The 24,838-nt window shown below is 51.4% G+C and overlaps 3 non-coding genes and 1 pseudogene across 3 annotated transcripts; all 4 read right to left on the bottom strand.

Moving 5' to 3' along the window:
• Positions 1 to 803: 803 nt before the first annotated feature.
• On the bottom strand, positions 804 to 2,254 carry LOC149344565 (uncharacterized; annotated as a pseudogene).
• A 4,351-nt stretch (positions 2,255 to 6,605) lies between these two features.
• Positions 6,606 to 6,687, bottom strand: TRNAS-UGA (transfer RNA serine (anticodon UGA)). Its single transcript has one exon. It is a non-coding gene; the product is annotated as a tRNA-Ser (tRNA).
• A 78-nt stretch (positions 6,688 to 6,765) lies between these two features.
• On the bottom strand, positions 6,766 to 6,847 carry TRNAS-CGA (transfer RNA serine (anticodon CGA)). Its single transcript has one exon. It is a non-coding gene; the product is annotated as a tRNA-Ser (tRNA).
• A 4,194-nt stretch (positions 6,848 to 11,041) lies between these two features.
• On the bottom strand, positions 11,042 to 11,123 carry TRNAS-CGA (transfer RNA serine (anticodon CGA)). Its single transcript has one exon. It is a non-coding gene; the product is annotated as a tRNA-Ser (tRNA).
• Positions 11,124 to 24,838: the final 13,715 nt, after the last annotated feature.

The following is a 24,838-nucleotide window of genomic DNA, read 5'->3' as shown; positions in this document are numbered from 1 at the left end:
AAGGCTTTGGGCTGGCTTGGCCTGAAGGGTGATGTCTGCACTGGTCTTGGAGGAAAGTTGTGCAGCGGAGGTGACTGCGGCGAGCACGTCGTAGAGAGGCAGCTTGGGATTGAGGGTACCAGGAGGGATGTATGCCGACAGTGATGAGCTCGGAGCGGGGTCGGGTGGCGGAAGCAGGCTTACGGCTGGCACCGATGATGCTCCAGCCGATTTCCGGGGATGGAGTGTCGTCTACCGGGGACGCCATGAAGTCCATGTCTGCCGACGAATCGTCAGCCTGAGGCGCAATCTGCGACGCTGGTGCCGGGCTGCAGGTCTTGGTGTCAGCGGGTAATGTGGCTGGTGTAGGCGCGGCGGCACCGGCGGCGTCGACGAACGCAGGCGGCTGCGACGCATCTATAGGCCCAAAGGTGTTGTCTTCCCTTAGAGCGTGGAGTTGGCTAGCAGTGGACGCTGCGGCGACGACGAACGCTGCCGGCTGCGCCGCGGCCGTCGATCCGGAGCTCCCAGCGTCGCTCACAGTGTTGGTTGCAACAGGATTTTGCGCGGTGACGTGGGCGGTTGGAGTAGGCCCCGCGGTGGCGGCATCAGTGGGTCTGGGCTGAAGGGGCTTCGTCAGACGCTGCATTGCAGAGGTGCAGGCGCGGCGCGTTAGGGTTAGCGAGGCGCCGCGCCGCATCAGACTTTTGGAGGTGCTTGGAGGGCCAGCTCGGCAGCGGGCCGTGATGCCGATGGTATCCACGTGCTTCGGAAGCCTTCCTGAATCGATGGAGAGGAAATCCAGGGGAGGCCGAAGCCCTGGACTAGGCCAGGGGCAGGTGAAAGCGGAGCACAATAGGCAGCCAGCTAACAAGGGCGGCGCCACCTAGCGGGAATCTCTGTTCCCTATACACATCTCTCAGGTAAGCAAAACTCTCAACAAAATACTCTCTAGCAGGTCGCACATTTTCATCTGCGTGATGGACACCCATTCGTGTCTTCCATACACCATGCAGTACTAACTACATGAACAGATCATACGGTGCACTGTCCCTGTTGTCAACTGGCAATAAACGGATGCCATACGGTGTTATTGGAAGGTCTTTCTTTAACGTCCTTTGCAGGATATCCCACAGAAAGACCGCATCCAAAAAGTCCAAGAACATATGGTCTACAGTTTCAGGCTTGCGGCATATTCTGCAGTTTGTGGACCATGGGACATATATACCCTTCAATAAAACGGAGAGTTGAGCTAGTTGGTACATGTTTCTTGGAAAAAACAGCGCTAAACAAAAGGACAACGAAAAAGAGTACAACAGGATATATACCCTTCTCTTCCAACCGTGATTTAACGGGCAGTGTACCACTGTGTAAGTGGAAAAAAAAGGTTTTCGCCGATGGTCGCACGGCCATCTTCTTCACCCTTTCAAGAACGTCACCACCCTGACCCTGGCCATTCCGTATGCGATAAATTGGCACTGGTAACATCAAATCTGAAAAGTCCATATAAAGGCGCCTGCGGTTTACGCCACTAAGGTACTGCATCGAGAAACGCGCTTTCGGTATTTGAAAAGCCCCCACGACTTCACGCAGGTACCCATGCACACCTCCACGATGAAACCCGCGCGCACACACCAGAAATTCGGGTAAAAAGTTTTGCAGCCGCACCTGCATCACTGTCCTCAAAAAGGGATCATTTTTGGTCACACAGGAACATGAATCTCGAGACAACTTGCCTTAGGAATAAATGCACAAGGCCCAATCCACCATTCTGCACTGAGCGAAACAAGTTTGTGCGGCTCGTGCGCTCCCAGGTTGATCCCCACACAAACACCGCTAACACTCTGTGCAGCTTCTGAACACACATTCTTGTCGTAAACATCGCCTGCAGCACGTACCATACTTTCGCGACAATGAAAAGGTTACACACTGTTGCGCGAGCAAAGATGGAAAAATCCCTGCCACCCCATTTTGTTGTTTTCAAACGAACCTGCTCGGTTTCTTCTTGCCAATACTGTGTCATGTCCTTGTAGTGCTGAAGTGGAACGCCTAGGTATTTTGTAGGCGCGTCTGACCACTGAACATTTTCAAATAAGGAAGGAGTGTTTTCCCACGCCCCCTGCCAGAAACCCACGCATTTGTTCCAGTTTATAACACTGCCTGTACATCGGCAGTATGATGTGGCATCGTTCAGAGCCTCCTTGACGCTTTCTTTGTCTTCGCTAATAATAGCAACATCATCAGCGTATGACAGCACCTTCCCTTCTGTTGACATTAGCTGGAAGCCTCTAACCCTTTTATTGTACAACACTTTCAAGCAAAACGGCTCCAGATAGATGGCAAATAGCAAGGGGGATAAGGGGCATCCCTGCCTGATAGAGGAATGGATTTCGATACAGTCAGTGAGTTCTTTGTTTACTACAATATTCGCGAAACACGCCTTATATGCCATTCTGACACCATCCGAAATCACTGAGCCCAAGTTTACATAATCTAATATGCTGAAAAGTGTGTCGTGATGGACGCGATCGAAAGCTTTTTCCAGATCAACCTGTAACACTGCTGCCCGTCTTGAGAAAACGTCGCAACACTCTAAAATGCTCCTCATAATGTGAATGTTAGTAGCTATTGTCCTTCCTTTGATTCCACAAGTCTGATGGGGTCCCACTATATCTTTGATGACAGTTTGCAATCTCCTGGCTAGCACCTTCATATAGATTTTATAATCCACATTCGTTAACGTTATAGGTCTCAAAGACGAAACCAACTGCTGCTTCTCGCGATCATTACTCTTTGGAATTAGGACTATGTGCGCTCGTCGGAAAGACGGTGGCAGCTCTTTCTTTTCGTACGCCTCCATTAAAACGGCGTGTAGCGCCTCTGCCACTTCTTGTCGGAACCGCTTATAGAAAGCCGCACTCAAACCGTCCGGACCAGGCGTCTTGCCCGGACTAAGATCATCTATGGCTTTTTCAATTTCTTGGACCCTAATTGGCACCTCTAGAATTGATTTTCTTTCATCATCAAGTTTTGGCATGAGTGACAAAAACGAGCTTTCAAAACCCTCTGCCAGTTTTTTGCTGTACCCAAATAATTATCCGTAATGTTCAACGAACGCCCGTTTAATCATTTCCTTGTCTCGGGTGAGGGCATTTTCGAATCTTATCTCTTGGATATCATTTTTCGCTGCCTAGCTCTTTTCGTCCGCTAGTGCCCGCTTCGTTGGCATTTCACTAACCCAAAGCTTTTCTGCCCGTGCCCGTATAACTGCTTCCTTGTATTTATCATTGTCTAGCACTTCCAGCTGCCTCCGAACTTCTCTGATTTCTTTACTGCGCAGTCCCGGCTGCGCACATTCTTGACTGAGTAAGAAATCCAGCTGGCATTGTAATTGCTTCTCTGCCTGTTTCATTTTGTGTTGTTTCGCAGTACTGTGTTCGATTGCGCTTATCTTAACGCTTTCTTTCAAACACTCCCACGCGTAAACAAAACTATTAGCCCCACTTGTCAGTACTTCTCTTATGCTATCTTGTGTCTTACTAACGAAGGTCTCGTCTTCGAGAAGTTTGTTATTCATCTTCCAAAGATGCCAGTTTGAAGCGCGAATTCCTTTGTTTTGCACCTATTGTAAACATAACCAGACTATGGTCACTGAATGATACATGTTTCACCATGTAATGGGTACACATTGGCACAAGGGCGACATATATGTAAGCCCTATCAAGTCTAGAATCGGAATCGCGCTGAAAATGAGTGTACTTTGGCAGACTAGAATTTGATAGCAGCAAACCTACATCTTCTAGCTTCTGCTCTGTGACCAGCGTGTTTAAGTAAAAGGCGCTGTAGTCGCGCACAGGTTGTCTCCTTGCCTTTCTTCAGGTATGAAAGCACAATTAAAGTCGCCAAGTAAAACAATTTTGATCGGTACTGACATGGGGAACAAGTTCCTCAAAGAACACTCTACGCTCTTGTTGCTTGTTCGGGGCATATATACAGATTACTCCCCATTTCATTGGAGCAAAGAAAAAATCGCAAACTACAAGACGACCACTTGCGTCTACTTTTACACACTCTGCAACAATGCCAATGCTGTTTCGCATCAACAGCAAAACACCCCCAGAAGTTCCAACGGCATGGCTCACAGAGATATCATATCTGGATCGAAAAGTTAACAACATGCGGTCAGTTTGCTCTTCAGATTCTACTTTTGTCTCTTGTATAGCTGCAATCTCGATGTCATTTTCTAAAAGAAGACGGTTAAGTTGATACTGCCGCCGCTTTGCGGCTAGCCCTCTCACGTTAAGCGTGGCTATACGTAATGCTGCATCTTTTTTCCCCTCCATCTTTTCTTTTCAAAGCAAATTGTACCGCCCATTGTTTACTTTGGGAACAAGGAGGCTACGCACAGAAACGTCGCTGGACTCACAACAGTCTATGGTTGCGCAGACTAGGCAACTTGCAAGGCGACGCTGCCGGTTGTCCGTCGATGCTCCCGTTACACGCGAGGGCTCCCAGGTGCACGCGGCCGACCGAAAACTACGGAGGCGGCTTGGCCGCCTCTCGCGGGTCGGGCGGAACTTTAGGCCGCGGCTTGAAAGACGGACGCCTCACTCCAGGAGCTTTCGTCGGTGGTTCCTCAGCGCCTTCATCGGGAGCATGCGGTGTATCGGAATTCTTTTCCCGTGGTCGCTTTCCAGCATGACTGCTACTTGCAGCCATAGAGACCACCATTTCCTCCTGCTGACCTTCAGCGTTCGCAGAAGCCTCGTTAGATAGGGCCGCGGCGTCTTCCAACACAGCAGCCTTGTCTTCAGGCAATCCGTCTAGCGGCAGACTGGATGCGGACTTGAGCCGCCCGCTCCGCTCTTCGACACTGGTTGAAACGGGCACCAATGTCTCCAAAGCGTTTTTTTTCCTTTCCCGTCGCAGTATCTTCGGCGTCAAGCTCGTCCATCATCAGCTCGGACGCTTTTTCGTTAGAAGAGCGCCCGGTCAGGCTGGCATACGTTCGCGCACACTCACTCTCCTCATGCCCGAAACGACGGCACGCACCACACCGCGGAATTTTTCATTCCCGCCGAACATGACCCTGGCCACGGCAGCGCAAGCAGAGGGGGGCCCTGCCCGGTACCACAACGAGGGCCAATTCACCAGCGATGCTTAACTGATGCGGCAGGTCGTCCAGCTTGACTCCCGCTTTCAGGGAAAGAGACACCAGGCGCGTTGTCGGCCCTTTGCCGGTGACGCCTTGTACGCGCCAACGCTCAGCCTTGACCTCCGTTACTTTTCCGTACGACACACGTCTTCGTCTGGCACTCCCGGAAGCAGCCAGTGAATCTTCATTAGAACATCTTGGTTTGCTGGATCAATTATCAAACACCGACGTTCCTTCACCTGAATTTCCCCAGCGACGAGCATCCTCTTGACAGCGTGAGCATTGTCGAAAGTCACCGCCCACACGTGACTCATCCGATACGCCCCCAAGGCAGTCACGTCAGGGAGCAACTCGAGATGAGCCAATGCATCGCGGAAATCCTCGACGCGATACGGTCGTGCACGAATGTCAGCATGAAGGAAAACTGTATTAAAAAACGCCTGACGATTACGTTACTTCCTAATGCGAAATTTGAGCGCAGCAAATAAGCTGTTTCACCTTTTCGATAGATTGAGGCAAAGAAATCGAGCAACACATGTATGCGCTATCAGAGAATTTTCACCGATCTGGCTCTCTGATTGCCACCGCACAGGGGTTGCATTGGAGGAGGAGCGAAGAAAGGAATTAAGTTCGAGCCGGCGCTTTGACAACCGGAGACTCGCAGGAAGAGGGGGGAGGGGGGCGGCGTGTACACCCAGCGGCAAACGATGGGGGCAGAAGCGCGCGCAGCAAGCGGACAACACGATAAAGGGAGGAGGGAAGAGATAGCAGCGTCTGACTGATGCCGCTGACGCCGATAGTGAGTCAACCCCAGCTGCGGAGTTGGTTTCAGGGACAACGCCGCCGATGCCGACACAAACAATATGATACCCTCGCTTCCGCAGCGCTAAGAACCAGGTCTAGCGGTGGGAAGGTGGTCACGTATTCGTCGACGTGCCGGGGCCTACGTGACATAACCGGCGCGTCGGCAACTGAAGAGCACCCTATCCGCCACACAAGAACAGGGGGGGGACCCTTTCCTCCTCTTTCTGCATGGCGGCGACGGTGTTCTATGCAGTCACGTTATCTTGACTCTCTAGCGGCGTCAGCGGCATCCAGCGGTATCAGTCGGTCGCTGCTAGCGCTGGGGGGATGAAAGGGGGGCGGAGCTGCTTACGAGGCCGACGACAACGCCGACGACGACTCGAAACCCAGGAACGGACGCCAAAGAGCTGCGCTCTAAAACAATACGCCCTGTAGGCAAACTTGGTAAGATGACCTCGTACTCGTTTTCAGCTTCAAAAAACCTGTTTCCGCGGCCAGACATGGCCGCTGTAGCCGCTCCTACGGAGCCCTGCATCCTGCGCCCGTTCACGTGCGTGGCCGGAAGCAGAATCCACTCGTCCACGACTGCGACACGGAGGGCGCTCTCTCTCGTCATCTCCCCTTCAACGAAGCGAGAGGAGGCAAAACAAAATGCAGCACCCTTTTGCGCAGTCGACAGGATTCGAACCTGTGCGGGGAGACCCCAATAGATTTCAAGTCCATCGCCTTAACCACTCGGCCACGACTGCGACACGGAGGGCGCTCTCTCTCGTCATCTCCCCTTCAACGAAGCGAGAGGAGGCAAAACAAAATGCAACACCCTTTTGCGCAGTCGACAGGATTCGAACCTGTGCGGGGAGACCCCAATGGATTTCGAGTCCATCGCCTTAACCACTCGTCCACGACTGCTTTTTTTTTTATTTATTGCCTGTAGAACACTCATACAGATAATCAACACTACCACATTACAATGGATAATAAAAGACGCCCGGCCCCCTTGGGCGGTGCGTCGCTTAAAAACGCTTCAGGTTGACTAACTTGTCCATTTCCGGTAGCCATTCTGGCGGATGACCTTGGCTTTTCAACACTTCTTTGATGAAAACCGAACTTTCAATGAAGTTCTCTCGCGCGGGGCGAACATGTTCATCGGCATTTCTCACAGCCATACGCATCTTTCATATACTGTGCAAGCCCAGAAGAGTGACCATATCGAGGGGTATCCCTCCTTCATCAGTCACCGGGAGGAAGCGGATGCCGCGAGGTGAAATTGGCAGCTGCTTTTTGAGCGTGCGCTGCAGAATATCCCAGAGGAATATCGCGTCCCAACATTCAAGAAAAATGTGTTCTACCGTTTCAGGCTTTCGACAGAGTATGCAGTTAACTGACCAGGGGACAAATATTCCCTTTTGCTCCAGCCACGGTTTAACCGGCAGCGTTCCACTATGTAATTGGAAAAAAAGGTCTTAGTTGACGAGCGCACGGGCATTTTTTTTTACCCTTTTCAACACATTCATTCCTGGGCCTACACCGTATATGGAGCGATACATTGGAACTGGAAGCATTACATCTAGTAAATCTCTGTACAATTTTTTCCTAGTTATTGAAGACAAGTACTCTTTGGAAAATCGAACATTTAACATTCTGAAACTCAATATCACTTCACGCAAAAAACCACGTATACTTTTTCGCCTTAATCCAGAAGAAGACACAACAAATTCTGATAACTCGTGCCACAGACGCACCTGTATCATAGTTTGCAATAAAGGATGACTCTGCGTTCGCAAATACATAAAGCGAGACACAATCTGTCTCAGAAACAAGTGGGCAAGACCGAGTCCTCCTTCTCTGACCGGTCGGAAAAGATTGGTTTGACTTGTTCTTTCCCACGATGAACCCCACAGAAAAACAGCAAACACTCTATGTAGCTTTTGAATACTGACTCGCGACATGCACACCACTTGAAGAACATACCAAACTTTAGCGACTATAAACAAATTACATACAGTAGACCGGGCGAACATGGAGAGCTCCCTTCCGCCCCACCCTAGATTTTTCTCACGAGAACGTTCAGTCTCTTGCACCCAATAATCACTTGCGTCTTTGTAACATTAAAGTGGGACCCCTAGGTACTTCACTGGTAAATTCGAGAATTTTATGTTTTCGAAGGATTCAGGGGTGGAATCCCAACTGCCATGCCAAAACCCTATACATTTATCCCAGTTTATTGAACTACCTGCCATTCGACAGAACGTCTTTTCCAAACACACTGTTTGCCTAATACTTTCCTTGTCTTGACAAAAGACAGCAATATAATCGGCGTACGCCAAAATTTTCACTTCGATAGCCATTAGTCTAAATCCATGAATATCTTCACAGTGGATGACCTTCTGACAAAAGGGTTCCAGGTAAATCGCAAATAACAAGGGCGATAGGGGGCAGCCTTTTCTAACTGGGGACCTAACCTTAAAACTTTCAGTCAGTTGCTTATTGACAACAACACTAGCATAACATTCGTTTTATGACATTCTAATTCCATCCAGTAAAATAGACCCAGCTTTAACATGTTCTAGTATTCTTAAAAAGACGTCATGAACAACAAGGTCGAAGGCTTTCTCCAGGTCTATCTGGAGCATTGCAACGTGGTCGCCCTAAGCGCCACAACACTCCAAAATACTTCTAGCCACATGAATGTTCGTGGATATTGTTCGGCCCTTAATACCACAAGTCTGATGGTGTCCTACAATTTCCTTAATGACCTTCTGCAGCCTTCTAGCTAGCACCTTCATAAAAATCTTATAGTCAACGTTAGTCAGACTAATTGGACGATATGAGGTTACAGATAAGAGTTTTAAAGGATCCTCACTTTTAGGTACCAGTACAATATGAGTTCGACGAAAGGACGGAAGGGTGCAGTTTTCTTCAAGATAACACGGTGCAAGGCTATTGCCATTTCACTTTTAAACATCTTATACAATGCCGTACCAATACCGTCTGGACCAGGTGTTTTTCCAGGACCAAGTTCCTCAATAGCTTTTTCGAACTGATAGACAGTGACTGGCGCTTCCAGTACTACTGTAACAGTTGAGTCCAATGCTGGGACTAATGAAAGAAATTCAAGTTCAAATCCGTCTTCCACTGGCCGTTGCCGCCCTATCAAGTTGCGATAGTGCTAAAAAAAAGCCAATTTTATTTGCTCACCGTCACTCGTAACCGTGTCCCTGTATAATATCTGTCTGATTTCGTTTCGCTTCGCGTATCGCTTTTCATCACTTATCGAGCGTTTCGTCGGCGCTTCACCCATCAACAACCTTTCCGCTCTGGCTCGTACTATCTATGTATTTTTCCTTATCTGCACATTCTAACTGCGCTTTCAGGTCTCTAATCTTTGAGGTATACTTTCCAGGATGCACATTCTCCAAGCTTAAGGCGAAACTTAACTGGCACTGCAGCTCTTTCTCTTTTTTCCTTTCTTCTTGTATCAGGAAGGTGCTCCTTTCTATGGCGCTTATTTTAACTTCTTGCTTGAAAAGTTCCCACGCCAATATAGATCTCGAAGGCTCACTGTCAAGCAACCGCTGTATTTTTGTTTTAACTTCATTGACAAAAACTTCATCATCAAGGAGCTTAACGTTGAATTTCCAGAGGTCCCAGCAAAAGTTCGATTTTTCCTGCTTTTTACCGATAGTAAAAGCCACTAAGCTATGGTCGCTGAAGGAAACATGTTTAACCTTATAATTCGAACATTTGGTATCAAAGTCAAAGAAACATAGGCCCGATCCAGTCTGGCGTGACTTACACGCTGGAAATGCGTAAAGTGCGGCGACGAGCTGCCAGCCAAAACATGTCCAACATCTTCCATTTCATACTCTTGCACTAACGTGCTCAGTAGTAGCGCACTTTTGTCACGAACCGACCTCTTGCCTGATCTCTCCTCGGCATAGCAGACACAGTTGAAATCACCGAGCAGAATGACGCTCCTTGAACATTTCAAGAAGACGCCGATTCGCTCAAAAAAACTACGCCGGTCATCCTCTCTATTAGGCGCATATACGCACAAGACACGCCACTGCACACCCGTCAAAGAGAAATCGCAGACAAGGAAACGGCCATTATCACCCACAGTTACTCCTACTATCATGCCCAAAGAGTTGCGCAAGAACAACGCACAGCCACCCGAGGTACCAACTGCATGGCCCACGCAAATATTATAGCGAGCAGAGAAAGGCTGGACCATGCGGCTCGTTTGTTCATCGCTCTCCACTTTCTTTTCTGTTACAGCCATTATATCTATATCGTTATTTATCAATAGACTGCATTTCGGCACTTTACAATCGCGCCGGATATGTCCTGTGGCCTTGCACCTCAGACACAGCGGCGCCCTTCCCGGAACAAGTGCGGGCTCACCTGCTATCTTGACTTGGTGCGGAATGTCATCCAATGACATTCCGTTTTTCAACTTGAGAGCCACTGTTCTTGTAGTGGATCCTTTGTCTGCAACACCGAAAGCTCGCCAACGCTCTTTGGAAACCTCAGTCACGGTTCCGTACGGCAGCAAGGCAGCCCGGACATCATCATCACTAATGCCGTGCAAAACCCAGTGAATTTTGAGGCGCACATCCTGGTTGCTCGGGTCAGTCAGTAGGCAAAGCCGGTTCTACACCTTGGCATCCGTAGCCGCCAGTAGTTTCCTTGTTGCTTCAGCGCTCTTGAGCGTAACAGCCCAGAAATGGTCCATCTTATACGCCCCCAAGGCAAGCACTTCAGGGAGCGCACCAAGATGAACCAAAGTATCCCTGAAATCTTCAACGCGATATGGTTTATCCACTTACTCGGCGTGCATAAAAATCGTGTTCAAAACGATTCGTCCTGTCGGCAAACTTGGCAGTATCACCTGATAATCTTCATCGATGGCAGACAAAAACCTGTTTCCGCGGCTTGACTGGGCCGCTGACACCGCTCCGACAGAGCTCATGATTAACACGTCCGTACGCTAAGGCGGCCGGAAGTGGAATCTCGGCCACGACTGCCACCTGCGGTGCAAGCACTGAGCATCCCCTCTCTAACACTGCAGCAAGGGACAAAATAAATAAAAATACTCTTTAGCGCAGTCGACAGGATTCGAACCTGTGCGGGGAGAGCCCATTGGATTTCGAGTCCATCGCCTTAACCACTCGGCCACGACTGCTTTTAGAGCGCAGCTCTTTGGCGTCCGTTCCTGCGTTTCGCGTCGTCGTCGGCGTTGTCGTCGGCCTCGTAACCAGCTCCGCCCCCCTTTCATCCCCCCAGCGCTAGCAGCGACCGACTGATACCGCTGGATGCCGCTGACGCCGCTAGAGAGTCAAGATAACGTGACTGCATAGAACACCGTCGCCGCCATGCAGAAAGAGGAGGAAAGGGTCCCCCCCCCCCTGTTCTTGTGTGGCGGATAGGGTGCTCTTCAGTTGCCGACGCGCCGGTTATTTCACGTAGGCCCCGGCACGTCGACGAATACGTGACCACCTTCCCACGGCTAGACCTGGTTCTTAGCGCTGCGGAAGCGAGGGTATCATATTGTTTGTGTCGGCATCGGCGGCGTTGTCCCTGAAACCAACTCCGCAGCTGGGGTTGACTCACTATCGAAAAGGTGAAACAGCTTATTTGCTGCGCTCAAATTTCGCATTAGGAAGTAACGTAATCGTCGGTAATTTTTTTTTCTTTATTTCCTGGCTTAGACACGAAAATAACAGTAACACACGCGAACATATATACTGTAACGGCATACGACCTACGCTAACCAAGAGCGCGCTGCGGTATACAAATAAAGAAGAGGCGCGGGGCGAGCGCGAGGGGAGAGCGCGCGGCGCTAGCGCGAGAGGTAGAGAACGAAAGAGAACTGCCGCGGCCGGTTGTGTCTGGGTCTCCTGCACCTCTCTGTGCCTTTCTCTGAGCGGGCCCGCCGTCCCGTAACATTTGGTGGCAGCGGTGGGATCATGCCGCTCACCCGCTCCCGGAATCAAGTACCCGACGTGCCAGTCGACAGGACTCCGCCACCAGCCGACGGCGCCGACGACGCAGCGGCCGGCACCGCTAGACCTGGGCGCTCGGAGGGGCTCGGTTCTCCGCAGCGGCTAGACGCCGGTATTGAGCGCCTCCTCGATATTGTTACTCAGCGGATGGACGCATGGGAGGCCCGTCTGACTGCCCAGGCTGGGGAGATGGAGGCGATCCGGCGCGACTTCCGTCGCCTTCTGCCAGTCGAGCCGAACACGGGTCCGGTGCCTCTGGACGTCCCCGCCGCCGCTGTACCCGGCTCTGCCGTCGCTGTACCTGCGGTCGTAGCCGCCAATAGCGTGCTCGGCGCGGGCGCATCATTGGACGTCGTGGAGTTGCCCACGTTCGACGGCACCATTTCGTGGGATGCTTACCGCGTCCAGCTGGACAGTATTGCGGCGACGAGAGGCTGGGACGAGCAGATGAAGGCACGGATGCTCGTCGCCAAACTGAGAGGCCGCGCGACTGAGCTGCTGCAGAACGTGCCGCCCGACCAGCTGGGCTCTTATACTGTCCTGGCGGGCCTCCTCGCCGACCACTACAGTGCCTCAGGTCACCCCCGTGTGCAGTACCGTCGCCTGCGAACCCGCCGTCAAAAGCTCGGGGAGACATACCAGGACCTCGCCGCCGCCATTGAGCGCCTGGCTCTGCAGTCGTTGCCGGGGGCGCCTCAGAACGCCGTGGCCCTGGTCGGCACCGAGGCATTCGTCGACGCCATCCGACTCCCTGAGGTGCAGCGCTTGGTCCGCTCTGGGCGTCCTGAGTCCGTCCGCGCCGCCATGGCGCTCGCCATCGAGGCGGAATTGACTTTGCTGGCCACGCGGGGGTCGCCACCGTCGTCCGAGCACAGCGTCCCGGTGCAGGCTCCTCGATTCTCACTCCCCACAGCGGCCTCTACCCGACGCAGGCGTAATGACACCCGCACGGCCTGCTTCCGCTGCGGCCTGAGGGGACACTACGCGAGGGACTGTGCTGGCCCTCCGACGTCGGAAAACGATTCGGTGCAACGGTGCTCCCGGATAAAGTTCGTCCCCGCACTCCTTAGTTCGCCGCGTCCCCTTCTTTCGTCGGCTTCGATGACAACTGAAGCTCCCTACGTGCTCGTTGACGTCGCCCTGCTTGATCGGCACGTAGCGGCCTTGGTCGACACCGGAGCGGCTGTTCATGTGCTCGACAAATCGCTTATTGTCAACGCGCCCCACCTGCTTCTTCCAGCCGCCAAAACCCGGCTCGTAGCTTTTAACGGCGCCCCGGTGGAGCAAGTCGGACGTGTTACCGTCAACCTGACAGCACTCGGAAAGACCATCTCCACCGAGTTTGTTGTCGCGGACAGCCCTATTTGGCCAGTGGTCCTCGGGTGCGGGTGGTGCCAGCAAGCCGGAGTCGTTCTCAATTTTACCACCACAGAACCACGTGCGAGTCAAACTCTGTGTGGGCCGGGTTGGCTTAGCTGGATTTCCAGCCTCGGTGTCACCCTGTGGCAGTCCCTGGTGTCGGCGACCAAGCGTGCTTCAGGATCTGTGCGCTACCTCGGAACGAAGTGGCCACGTCGAGTCAAGCCAGTCGACGTCACTACCGTGACTGTGGCAACCGCCGTGACTCTGCCACCGGGTGCGGCAACTTGGGTACATGCCAAGTCTCACAGTCCGATCACAGCGGATGTGATTTTCGAACCTACCCGGTGTTCGGCTCCAGCCCGAGAGATGACCTCCCCTCGAAGCCTTCTGTCTGTACTCAATGGAGAGGCCCACGTGTTAATGCTTAATATCAGCCGCGCACCGCTCGTGCTGACTCCCGGCACGCAATTGGGTGCAGCGTCAGTCTTGGACTCAGAATCACCGGTTGCGTCTTTGCAGCATGACAAACCATCTCACCACACTCCAGCGCCGGCGGTCCTATCATGGGACGCATTTAACTTTGGGCCCACCCTGACCTGCGCGGAGCTCGCCTCTCTGAAGGCCTTGCTGCTCGAGCATCGCAGTTGCCTTGCTCTAAGCGCCGGTGTACTCGGGTGCACTTCCTGGGCCCAACACCGGATCAACACCGAAAACCGTGGGCCTATTCATCACCAACCTCGCCGTGTCGCGCCAGTTGAATGGAGAGTCATCCAGCAGCCCGTTTGCGACATGCTTGACCAGGGAATCATCGCCCCTTCTTGTAGCCCTTGGTCCTCCCCTGTCGTCCTTGTGCGCAAGAAGGATGGAACACTCCGCTTCTGCGTTGATTACCGCAAGTTGAACGCTATCACTCGTCTAGACGTGTACCCGCTGCCCCGCCTCGACGATGCACTTGACCGCCTGAAGGGGGCCCGTTATTTTTCCACCCTAGATCTGCTCTCGGGCTACTGGCAGGTTCCTGTTCACCCCGATGATGTGGAAAAGACGGCATTCGTGACTCCCGACGGCCTCTACCAATTCAACCGTATGCCCTTCGGTCTCTCGAATGCTCCAGCCACCTTTCAGCGCCTCATGGACCGCGTCTTAGGCCATATGAAGTGAACTATGGCGCTGGTCTACCTGGATGACGTCATTGTCTATGCGGCCACGTTTGATGAACACCAAAGGCGACTCAAACTCGTCCTCGAAGCCCTTACCTCTGCTGGGCTGCGCTTAAAACCAAAGAAATGTTTCTTCGGTTTCGCAGAGGTCACGTACTTGGGCCACGTTGTGAGCCGGCATGGCATCCGTCCCGACCCGGAGAAGCTAAAAGCGCTTACGGCTTACGAAGCTCCCACCACTGCCAAGGAGCTCAAAAGTTTCCTCGGATTTGCTTCATACTTCCGTCGTTTTATACCCAACTTGGCCAAGCGAAGCGCTCCGTTGACCGCCCTACTGAAGAAGAATGCAGCGTGGAGTTGGACACCGGCCCAACAGCTCGCGTTCCTTGACGTCAAGCACGCGCTCCTCGAGCCTCCTACGTTGGCCCATTACAACGAATCGGCCCCCATCGTCCTCCACACGGATGCCAGCCAAGATGGGCTCGGCGCTGTCCTTCTGCAGGAAGACGAGTCTGGTGACCTTAAAGTCCTAGCTTATGCCAGCCGCCAGCTTTCCGACATTGAGCGCCGCCGCCACTCTTCAGAACTCGAGTGCCTCGCCGTTGTCTGGGCCGTCGAGAAGTTCCGTCCCTACTTGTACGGCCGTCACTTTACCATCGTCACGGACAATAGCGCTATGACTTGGCTGCAGTCTGCCAAACACTTAAATGCCAAGCTTGCACGCTGGTCCCTGCAACTTCAAGAGTATGATTTCACCATAGTGCATCGGCGCGGCTCTGCACATCAGGATGCCGATTTCCTTTCTCGCCACCCTTGTTCCGTGACGGCTTTGACGGACCTCAGGACTGCGCAAGCGCAACATCCCGACGTTGCTGCCATAATCCACTCCCTTGGCACCGCCGTCGGCGCAGGTCTCCGCAAACTGCGCCGGGTCTATCAAATGAAGGATAACCTCTTGTGTCATGTGAAGTGGTTCCGTGGTCGACCACCCGTGTGGTTGCCAGTGTTGCCGGCAACACTGCGGTCACAAATCTTGCGCGGCCTACACGACGCTCCCACGGCTGGTCACCTTGGTCGCAGCAAAACCTACGCACGAGTGTCGGAGCGCTTTTGGTGGCCTAATATGTCCAGAGACGTCAAGGAACACGTGGCGTCCTGCCAGACGTGCCAGTTCAGGAAGTCATCCACACGAGTAACCAAGCCACCCCCGCAGGCGTTTTCGCCGCCGAGTTCACCTTTCGAACTGGTTGGACTGGATCATTTGGGCCCGTTCCCGAAGACACGCGCCGGCAACCGGTATATTCTGGTTGCGGTCGACTACTTCTCCAAGTGGGTCGAAGCACTGCCCGTTCCCGACAACGTCGTCCGCTCATGCCGTCTTGTTTGTGGAACAACATCTTGTTCTTCGGCATGGTGTGCCACAACGCCTCATCACGGACCGCGGGAGCTGCTTTATGTCCCAGGAATTTGAGCGTGCCCTCCGCTCCTTCGGCATTGCGCATTCCACTACATCCGTCAATCATCCCCAGTGCAAAACCCCCTTTCGAAGATTTGGAGCATTGTGCGCAGCCTCTGAATGCGAATATTTCTCGTCTTGACGCAGCGGAGGCTTTCTGTTCTAAGATAATTGCTCGTTCATCAGCCGTATCGGTGCCACTATCTCCCCAAAGATTTATCTCTTCTCCTAACACCGCCCTCCTCGACGAACCGTTCACTATGCATGAACTTCATGTGGCTCTGGCAACTACCAATAACAGATCCTGCCCTGGACCAGATGGCATAAGCTACACTACCCTCTCTCACCTGACAACTAGCGCCAAGGTTCAACTCCTCGCAGTTTATAACACCTCCTGGGAGTTCGGCCGCCTTGAAACGTGTTGGAAGCGTGCGCGTGTCATACCCATCCTCAAGCCTGGAAAACCATCAACTGACTTAAACGCCTATCGTCCTATAGCCCTTCTACGTTGCGTCGGGAAGTTGATGGAAAAAATGGTTCACTCCCGTTTAACCTGGGACCTGACAAACAGGGGAATTTATCCTCCGACTATGTCTGGTTTTCGAAAAGGTCGCAGCAGCATTGACAATGTTATTGCCCTTGCCAATTGTGTCAAACGCAGCAAAGCAGTGCGGGCTATGACCATTGCAGTGTTTCTTGACGTGAAGGGAGCTTTTGACAACGTCACACATGAGGCAATTCACTCATCTTTACAATCAATTGGCATTACCGGACGAATGTATAACTGGCTGCGTGACTATCTTCATGAGAGATCGATTTTTATGTCAACATGTGAAGGTGACACAGCTCCGCATCAAATATCTCGCGGAGTACCTCAGGGGGGTATACTAAGTCCCACCCTTTTCAATCTCTCACTTGTTGGCTTGGAAAAATGCTTGCCACCGACAGTTGAAATCTCCCTTTATGCAGATGACATCTGTATATGGTGTTCCGGACGCAATAGGCGCATTGTGCATGCCCGTCTACAGAGGGCAATAGGCTCCATTGAATCATTCTTAAGCAAGCGCGGTCTCGCCATCTCGTCCGATAAAAGCTCAGCAATTGCATTTTCAAGGCGTGATCTTTCGCGCTACGGGCTGAAAATTGCTGGTACTCCAATACCGTACGTCACAACCCATAAATTTCTGGGGGTAACGTTTGACAGGTCACTGTCATGGTCCCCACATGTGCAACAGATGAAAGTCAAGCTCTGCTCTTACGCCTCTATTTTTCGTATGCTCTCCACCAGCAGAACAGGCTGTTCTACACCATCATTACTTCGATTGTATGGAGCCCTCTGTGAAGGCCTTCTGCGCTACAGTCTCCCAGCTTTGGACGGTATTTCGCAAACTAATATTAAAATCCTTGAAGCCATGCAAGCTAAAGCCTTGCGAATCTGTCTTGGCCTTCCCAAAAACACCTCCACAATGGGTACTCTAGCTGAGAGCAGACGTCTATCGGCATCAGTGCTTTTAACCCAGGAGCTCCTTCGTGCCCAGGTGCGGTTTGTGGCTCGTGTACCAAACCACCCACTCGCTGAGTACTGCATGGAGGAAATTTCTAACATTCTCCCATCACAGTACCAGCGTCCTGTCACAACCTCCACCGCACCTTGGAGGTATGCAGCATGGCAAATTAAGATCACAATCCCTGGCATTAAAAGAAAAACAAACACCCCCAATCCTGCACTTAAATACTTTGCGCTTGAGCACATTCATAGTTGCTACAATGCGTACCGTCACATCTACACTGATGGCTCTGTCACGTCCTTGTCATCTGCGATTGGCGTCTGGATTCCGTCAACATGCACCACAATTTCAGCGATACTCAGTCACCGCACCTCGACTACTGCTACTGAGCTGGCTGCTCTGCGTGTTGCATTTACTTACATCCTACAACAACCGCCAACAGCGTGGGTGGTCTTCAGTGACTCTCGCGCTGCACTACAGGCGATAAATTCACCAGGAAGCCTTCAAGAACAGATCGTCGACGACTTGAATAGGGTACACACCGAGGCCTGTGAGTTACGTCATCGTGTTGTGCTTCAGTGGTTACCCGCTCACTGTGGCCTCGCAGGCAATGATCGTGCTGACGGTGCAGCAAGATCGGCGCATGGCGACACCTCCTTGGTTCTACCGATACCCTTTTCTCGTAGTGATGGCGCGAGACTTCTCGCTACTAAAGCCTGGCAGACGCAACGCTCTTTGTGGTGTGATCCGCGGCGTCAATACAGACCCCTCTTTCGCATTGACCCCGTTTGTGAATTCCGCATGCCCCGGAATTTAAATAGACGTGACCGTAATTGCCCGCACCGAATTCGTCTGGACGTTGCCTTTTCTAAATTTTATCTTCATAAAATTGGTGTATCAAGTAGCCCTCTGTGCCCGACATGTGGTGTGCGCGAAGATATTGAACACTTGATTTGCCACTGCCAAATCTTTAATACTCATCGCAAGGCACTGTTAGGTGCTTTAGGACTTCGTCAGGACGACCTCGTGCGCCTGGAGCATGTCCTTGGACCCTGGACTGATGTAACTTCGGCTGAGCGAGGGACAAAAGCTTTCTTAGTTTTTCTAAGGGACACGGGTTTAGTGGACATACTTTGATAGTCATCTAAGGGACATGGTTTTAGTGGACATACTTTGATAATCATTGTGTGTGTGAGAGTGCGTGAGTGTTGAGTATGTTTGATGTAACGTTTTTTTTTTTTTTCACCCTCTTCTCTTCTTTCATCCTCACCTGGAGTAGCATGCCAGGCCTATAACCAGGCAGACCTCTCCATTATCCATTAAAGTCTCTTTCCTTCCTTCCCAGTGCAATGGCCTCGTGGAGCGTGTCAACCGCACTCTTACGGATATACTCGCCTCCTACGTCGCTCCGTCCCACACAAACTGGAATCGTTTTGTTTCTACTGCAGCTTTTGCACTCAACACTGCGGCTCAGGAAACAACGCATGTCACGCCGTTCTCAGTCGTCTATGGCAGAACGCCCTCCATCCCTCTCGACGCGCAGTTGGGCCTTCGCCATCCTACTGTGTCGCCGACTGACTGCGCCCAACGACTTCGTTCCGCCCGCCTCGACGCTCAGCGCAACCTTCTCACGGCCCATGCGCGTGCGCAAGTGGCCAATGCGGCATCACCACCACTTCCCTCCTTCCGGTCCGGTGACTTGGTCCTCGTTCGCCGCACCATCCGCGCGACTGGCCGTGCCGCGAAGCTCTTGCCCCGATACCGCGGCCCTTACCGTGTCGTTGCACGGCTCGGCCCCGTTACGTACCGCCTAGAAGACCTCCCCGAGCTTCGACCACGCGGTGTGCACCACATTTTTCCCGAACATGCCTCCAACATGAAGCGCTATGTCTCCGGCACCCACCGTGATCCCGACTTGGCTCCCACGTCCTCCCTAGTGCCGCCCTCCCGTACCAGCACCAGGCCTCCCTACCGGAATGCCGCCCCATAAGTGGAGCGCTGTGCCGTGAACGCAATCCCAAGTCCCGCGGTGTGCCCGTCCCGACTGGGCACATCGAAGCCGCAAACGCGAATACAAATGCCGTCGCCCGACTGTGCCGTAGGAACTGAACGTCGTATTAAGTTTGAGTTTAACGGCTTACTGGAACCACTTTCCGAAGGCGGGCAGAAGCCCTCGCAGTTTTCGTACGGCGAGGAGTCGCCTACAAGCAGCCCCGGGATCTACAGGGACCGTTTCCTGCCTCCTCCTGCCAGGGCCTCCTGCGCACCAAGCTGCGCCGGTGCGAAGAACCTCAGCCCGGGCTCATCGGGACGAGTTCGATGCCGCCTGCAAAGCGAAGCACGCGCTAGGGGACACCAGCGGTGTCTTCCCCCTCTTATCTTCCCCGCCGAGCGCCCAGGTCTAGCGGTGCCGGCCGCTGCGTCGTCGGCGCCGTCGGCTGGTGGCGGAGTCCTGTCGACTGGCACGTCGGGTACTTGATTCTGGGAGCGGGTGAGCGGCATGATCCCACCGCTGCCACCGCTGCCACCAAATGTTACGGGACGGCGGGCCCGCTCAGAGAAAGGCACAGAGAGGTGCAGGAGACCCAGAGACAACCGGCCGCGGCAGTTCTCTTTCGTTCTCTACCTCTCGCGCTAGCGCCGCGCGCTCTCCCCTCGCGCTCGCCCCGCGCCTCTTCTTTATTTGTATACCGCAGCGCGCTCTTGGTAAGCGTAGGTCGTATGCCGTTACAATACACAGCGTTCAAATAGCCTGTACCCACGACGGGCAGGCATTGTCATGTTAAAATTCCTTGAGTACCGTCAAGGGCTCCAGCCTTGACAGCCATTCGGGAACACAAGTTTGTAATTTCGCCGTCTCCAGCCATATCTGTACGCTTTCTCGTAAATACATGCGTTCCGGTCTTGCATCTGAATCGCAGTGATAACCGGCCATTCGAGAGCGCCATATACTGTGGAGGCACATTAACATTACTTGGTCTAATGGGACGTCATCCTGGTTATCCATTGGCAAGCATCTAATGCCATGAGCATCGAGTGGCAACTCTTTTTTGAGTGTCCTTTGAAGCACATCCCACAAATACACCCCCTCCCAGCAATGAAGAAACACATGATCTATTATCTCCGGCCGTTCAGTGGGCGCCCCACGGAAGGAACAAGCCCTTTTTCTACAGAAATGATTTTACCGTCAATGTACCGGTGTGTAACATGAAGAAAAATGTTTTTGCTCCAGCTGACACTTTCATTTTCTTTACACGTTTCAATAAATTATTGCCTTTGCCTCCAGAGTATAAGGCCCTGTACAAGGGCACCGGGAACACTACATCACAAAGATTCTTGTATAATGTTTTCTTGTCAACTTTACTCAAATACTCCATCGAAAAACGTACGTTAAGGAATTTCACACTTAGAACAATCTCTCTAAAGAATCCAAAAATACGGCCAGGCATACATCCGGTGTGAACCACAACATCAGGCAACGCTCGACCTAGCCTTTGTTGGCAAACAGCTCGCAGGAATGGGTCTCTTACATCCCTAAAAAAAATAAACCGGTTCACGATCTGGTGTAAAAATAAATGGCCCAACCCAAGCCCGCCATACTTCACCTGCCTAAACAAATTTGTCCTCCTGCACCTCTCCCAAGTGTAGGCCCAAATGAACACGGCAAAAATTCGGTGCAGTTTTTGCACATTAACACGAGAACAATGCAACACTTGCATCACATACCATAACTTACTTATTAAAAAAAGGTTACAAACTGTTGCTCTTGCAAATATTGACAAGTGGGCGTTTTTCCATTTCTCAGCTTTCTCGCGGGTTTCTTGGATCTGCTGTCTCCAGTATGGCTCGGTATCCTTATAAAACTCTAAAGGCGCTCCCAGGTATTTGACAGGCGTTGTAGCCCATGACATATTAGCAAATGTATTGGGGGTTGACGGCCATTCTTCATGCCAAAACTCCAGACACTTACTCCAGTTAACTTGGCTTCCTGTGACTTCACTAAAATGCTTCACAGTATCGACTGTCTTCTTTATACTTTCCTCATTTACACAAAAAACCGCGACATTATCTGCGTAGGCAAGTAGTTTAATTTCAGTAGACTGCAGTCGGAAACCATCAATGCCTTTGTTTTGTAGAATGCTTAAACATAAAGCTTCAATATAAATACAGAACAAAAGAGGGCTGAGGGGGCAACCTTGGCGCACCGAACGTAGTACGTTGATGGGGGCCCCCAATGACTTAATGACAATTAATCTCGTAGTACAGTTACGGACGCCAAGGCCACTCCCTCTCGAATAACTGTACCAACGTTAATGCAGTCTAAAATACTAAACAGAATGTTATGTGACACGCAATCGAAAGCCTTTTCCAAGTCCAATTTCAGTAATGCAACACCTTCGCGTGTAGCATCACAGCCTTCGAGCACACATCTTGCTCTATCGATGTTCTGAAAAATAGATCGTCCTTTGATCCCACACGTTTGGTGGGGGCAAACTATTTCGGCTATAACTGTTTGTAGCCTGCCAGCAAGCACCTTCATATAAATCTTATAATCAACGTTCGTCAGAGCAATGGGCCTGTATGACGACACCCACTTCAGCTTATCTGGTTGGTCAGTTTTTGGGATAAGCACAGTATGCGACGACCCGAACGATGCTGGCAACGACTTCAATTCATAGGCCTCATTAAATAAGGCACACAACAATGGTGATAACTGTTCCTTGAATGCTTTGTAGAAAGCTGCACTCAGGCCATCGGGCCCAGGTGATTTTCCAGGATTTAAGTTATAAATTGCCTGCTGCACTTCTTGTTCACTTATTGGCCGCTCAAGGTTAGCTTTTTGCTCGTCGTCAATTTTTGGCATCGCCGCAAGAAAGGATTCTTTAAATCTATCCAACTTGACACTATGGCAAGAAAAGAGCTTTTGGTAGTGTTCAAAGAAAGCTTTCGCGATTCCTTCGTTATCTGTTTCTGTGCCGCCCGCCCATTCAATCTCTCCCACGTGATTACGTCTTGCGTTCGCTTTTTCAATTCCGAATGATCTTTTAGAGCGCAGCTCTTTAGCGTCCGTTCCTGGGTTTCGCGTCGTCGTCGGCGTCGGCGTCGGCCTCGTAACCAGCTCCGCCCCCAATGTAACGCTTTTCAATTGGTCGAAATGCTCGTGACGTCACAGTGCGCGAATTTCAAATGGGGCCAATTGTACTTTGGCTAGTAACCATGCAACCAATCAAAGGGATCGTATAGTGATGCTGCAACTAAGTTGGACTGAGTTTAGTTAATTGCTTAATTAATCAACTAGCCTAATTAACATAAAGGAGAATGAAGAGATCAGAAGAAAAGAAAAGAAAAGAAAGACGCGCGCCGCAGCGACAACAGCGTCCGCGGAAGGAGACGCTGCTGAAAAAAAACAGATAAGTACGAAGCCGCGTTCCCCCCACCACCACGCACTTCCCCACTCAGTAAGACGTTGCTCGTTTCATATACGTTGTGTCGAACATCCTAGACAGTTCCAACAATTGACAGGTTAATGACAGAACACGATGGATAGAAATACAAGAATATAAATATGAAATAGCCTAATTAACCTTTCTAGTTAGACCGCATAAATCAATAAAACCGAGAACGAAATTGGTCGAGTTGGGGAATCGTGCCAGGGTCTCCGGAGTGCGATACGAGCACGCTAGCCACTCCGTAATGCCAGCTGAATGGTTTGGAATGAACAAAGGCGCGTCTAGCTAATACGGCGTCTTCGTTCACTCCCATCTTCCCCCTTTCCCTTACGGCGAGGTGCAGGTGTCCACCCAGATATGCGAGAGAGATACATTTCCTTTCCTCAAAAAATAAATTTACCGTCCAGCAAGGCGTACAGCCGAATTGGCGATGGCGTTCTGTGGACTCCCTGGCAGCGTTGCAAGACGCTGTCGCGTTCCACTCTTACAGGCGAAGCTTAACATGTTAACCACACATCAGTAACACACGCAGACAGCCAATGGACGCGTCATTCGCTGGCAGCACTTGATTCATCATTCACAACCACATTCTTAACGTACGCTCCCTTGCCGCACATGCCAAGGACGTACACCACGATCACATTCTGCGCCATTCCTCTGTACTTTGCTTTGCTGAAACCTGGATGGATCCCGAAGAGCCTCTCGAAATCATAGATTTCCTATACTGCTGTGGTGCTCGCAGAGACCACAACAGAGCGGCGGGAGTCGCTATCTACTTGCGCACAGGTCTCTCTGCAATACCAGTCGAAATGTTTGGCACGTCACATGAAGTTGCCGAACTGTGCGCCGCAAAGTTGCCCAACGGCTTGCTGGTAGTAGCTGCCTACTTCGCCCCTACCGCACTCACGAAAGACGTCGTGCACTTCCTGCAACTCGCATTAACCGTCCATCGATCCACACCGATGTTAGTAGTGGGGGACTTTAATGTTGACATAAAGACAAACAGCAATTTCCTAACACTTATGCGGGAGAACATCCCGTTCCTCTCGCTCGCAAAGCGTCCCACGGCTGTGACAACCTCGCGAGGCACTTGTATAGATCTCGTCTTTGAGAATCAAGCATTGGTGTACCAAGTCGAACATATATCAGTCTATTTCTCCGACCACAAAGCTTCCTTCATGACTGTCAAGAACTGTTAGGGGAGTCTTTGTTAAAGGAATACGTGTGAAAAATAAAAAAAAATTCTGTGATAGCGCATACATGTGTTGCTCGATTTCTTTGCCTCAATCTATCGAAAAGGTGAAACAGCTTATTTGCTGCGCTCAAATTTCGCATTAGGAAGTAACGTAATCGTCGGTAATTTTTGTTGGCGTCTCGCCCATGGCCACTTTCTCCGCTCTCGCGCGCACAAGTGCCCCGCGATAACGGTCTTCGTAAATCAGTCGAAGCTTTTGTTTTATTTTTCTAACATCGTCCATGTACAAACCCGGCGCATTACACTCCAGAGCTAGCAATTTCTCAAGCAGTGTCTTTAAATTCATTTCATTTTGTTTTTCTTTATACCGTATACAGCTGGATTGTTCAATAGGTTTTATCTTAATTTGTTGTTTGCAAAGTTCCCATTCTTGACCCAGTCCATGCTCGGTATCCAGAGCAACGTTATTAATTTCCGCTTCTACGAGTCTAGTAAACTGATCATCCTCTAAAAGTTTACTGTTCATCTTCCAAAGGTCCCACTGAAAACAACCGCCTCTCTTTCTGGTCCCAATCGTACACTGAACCACGCAGTGATCCGAATATATTACGGGCAGAACGTCATAACATTGGCACTTTGGGACCAGTTCTGCAGATATGTAAATCCTGTCAAGGCGGGCGTGACTAGACCGCTGGAAATGCGTGTACTGTAGTTGCCCATTGCCCATAAAACATTCCGCCACGTCTTCCAAGGCAAACTCGTCA

The sequence above is a fragment of the Amblyomma mixtum genome, chromosome 5 (genome assembly GCF_055824585.1).
Source record: "Amblyomma mixtum isolate Tamu chromosome 5, ASM5582458v1, whole genome shotgun sequence".
NCBI classification, from domain to species: domain Eukaryota; kingdom Metazoa; phylum Arthropoda; class Arachnida; order Ixodida; family Ixodidae; genus Amblyomma; species Amblyomma mixtum.
This window is presented reverse-complemented; position numbering and strand designations above follow the sequence as displayed.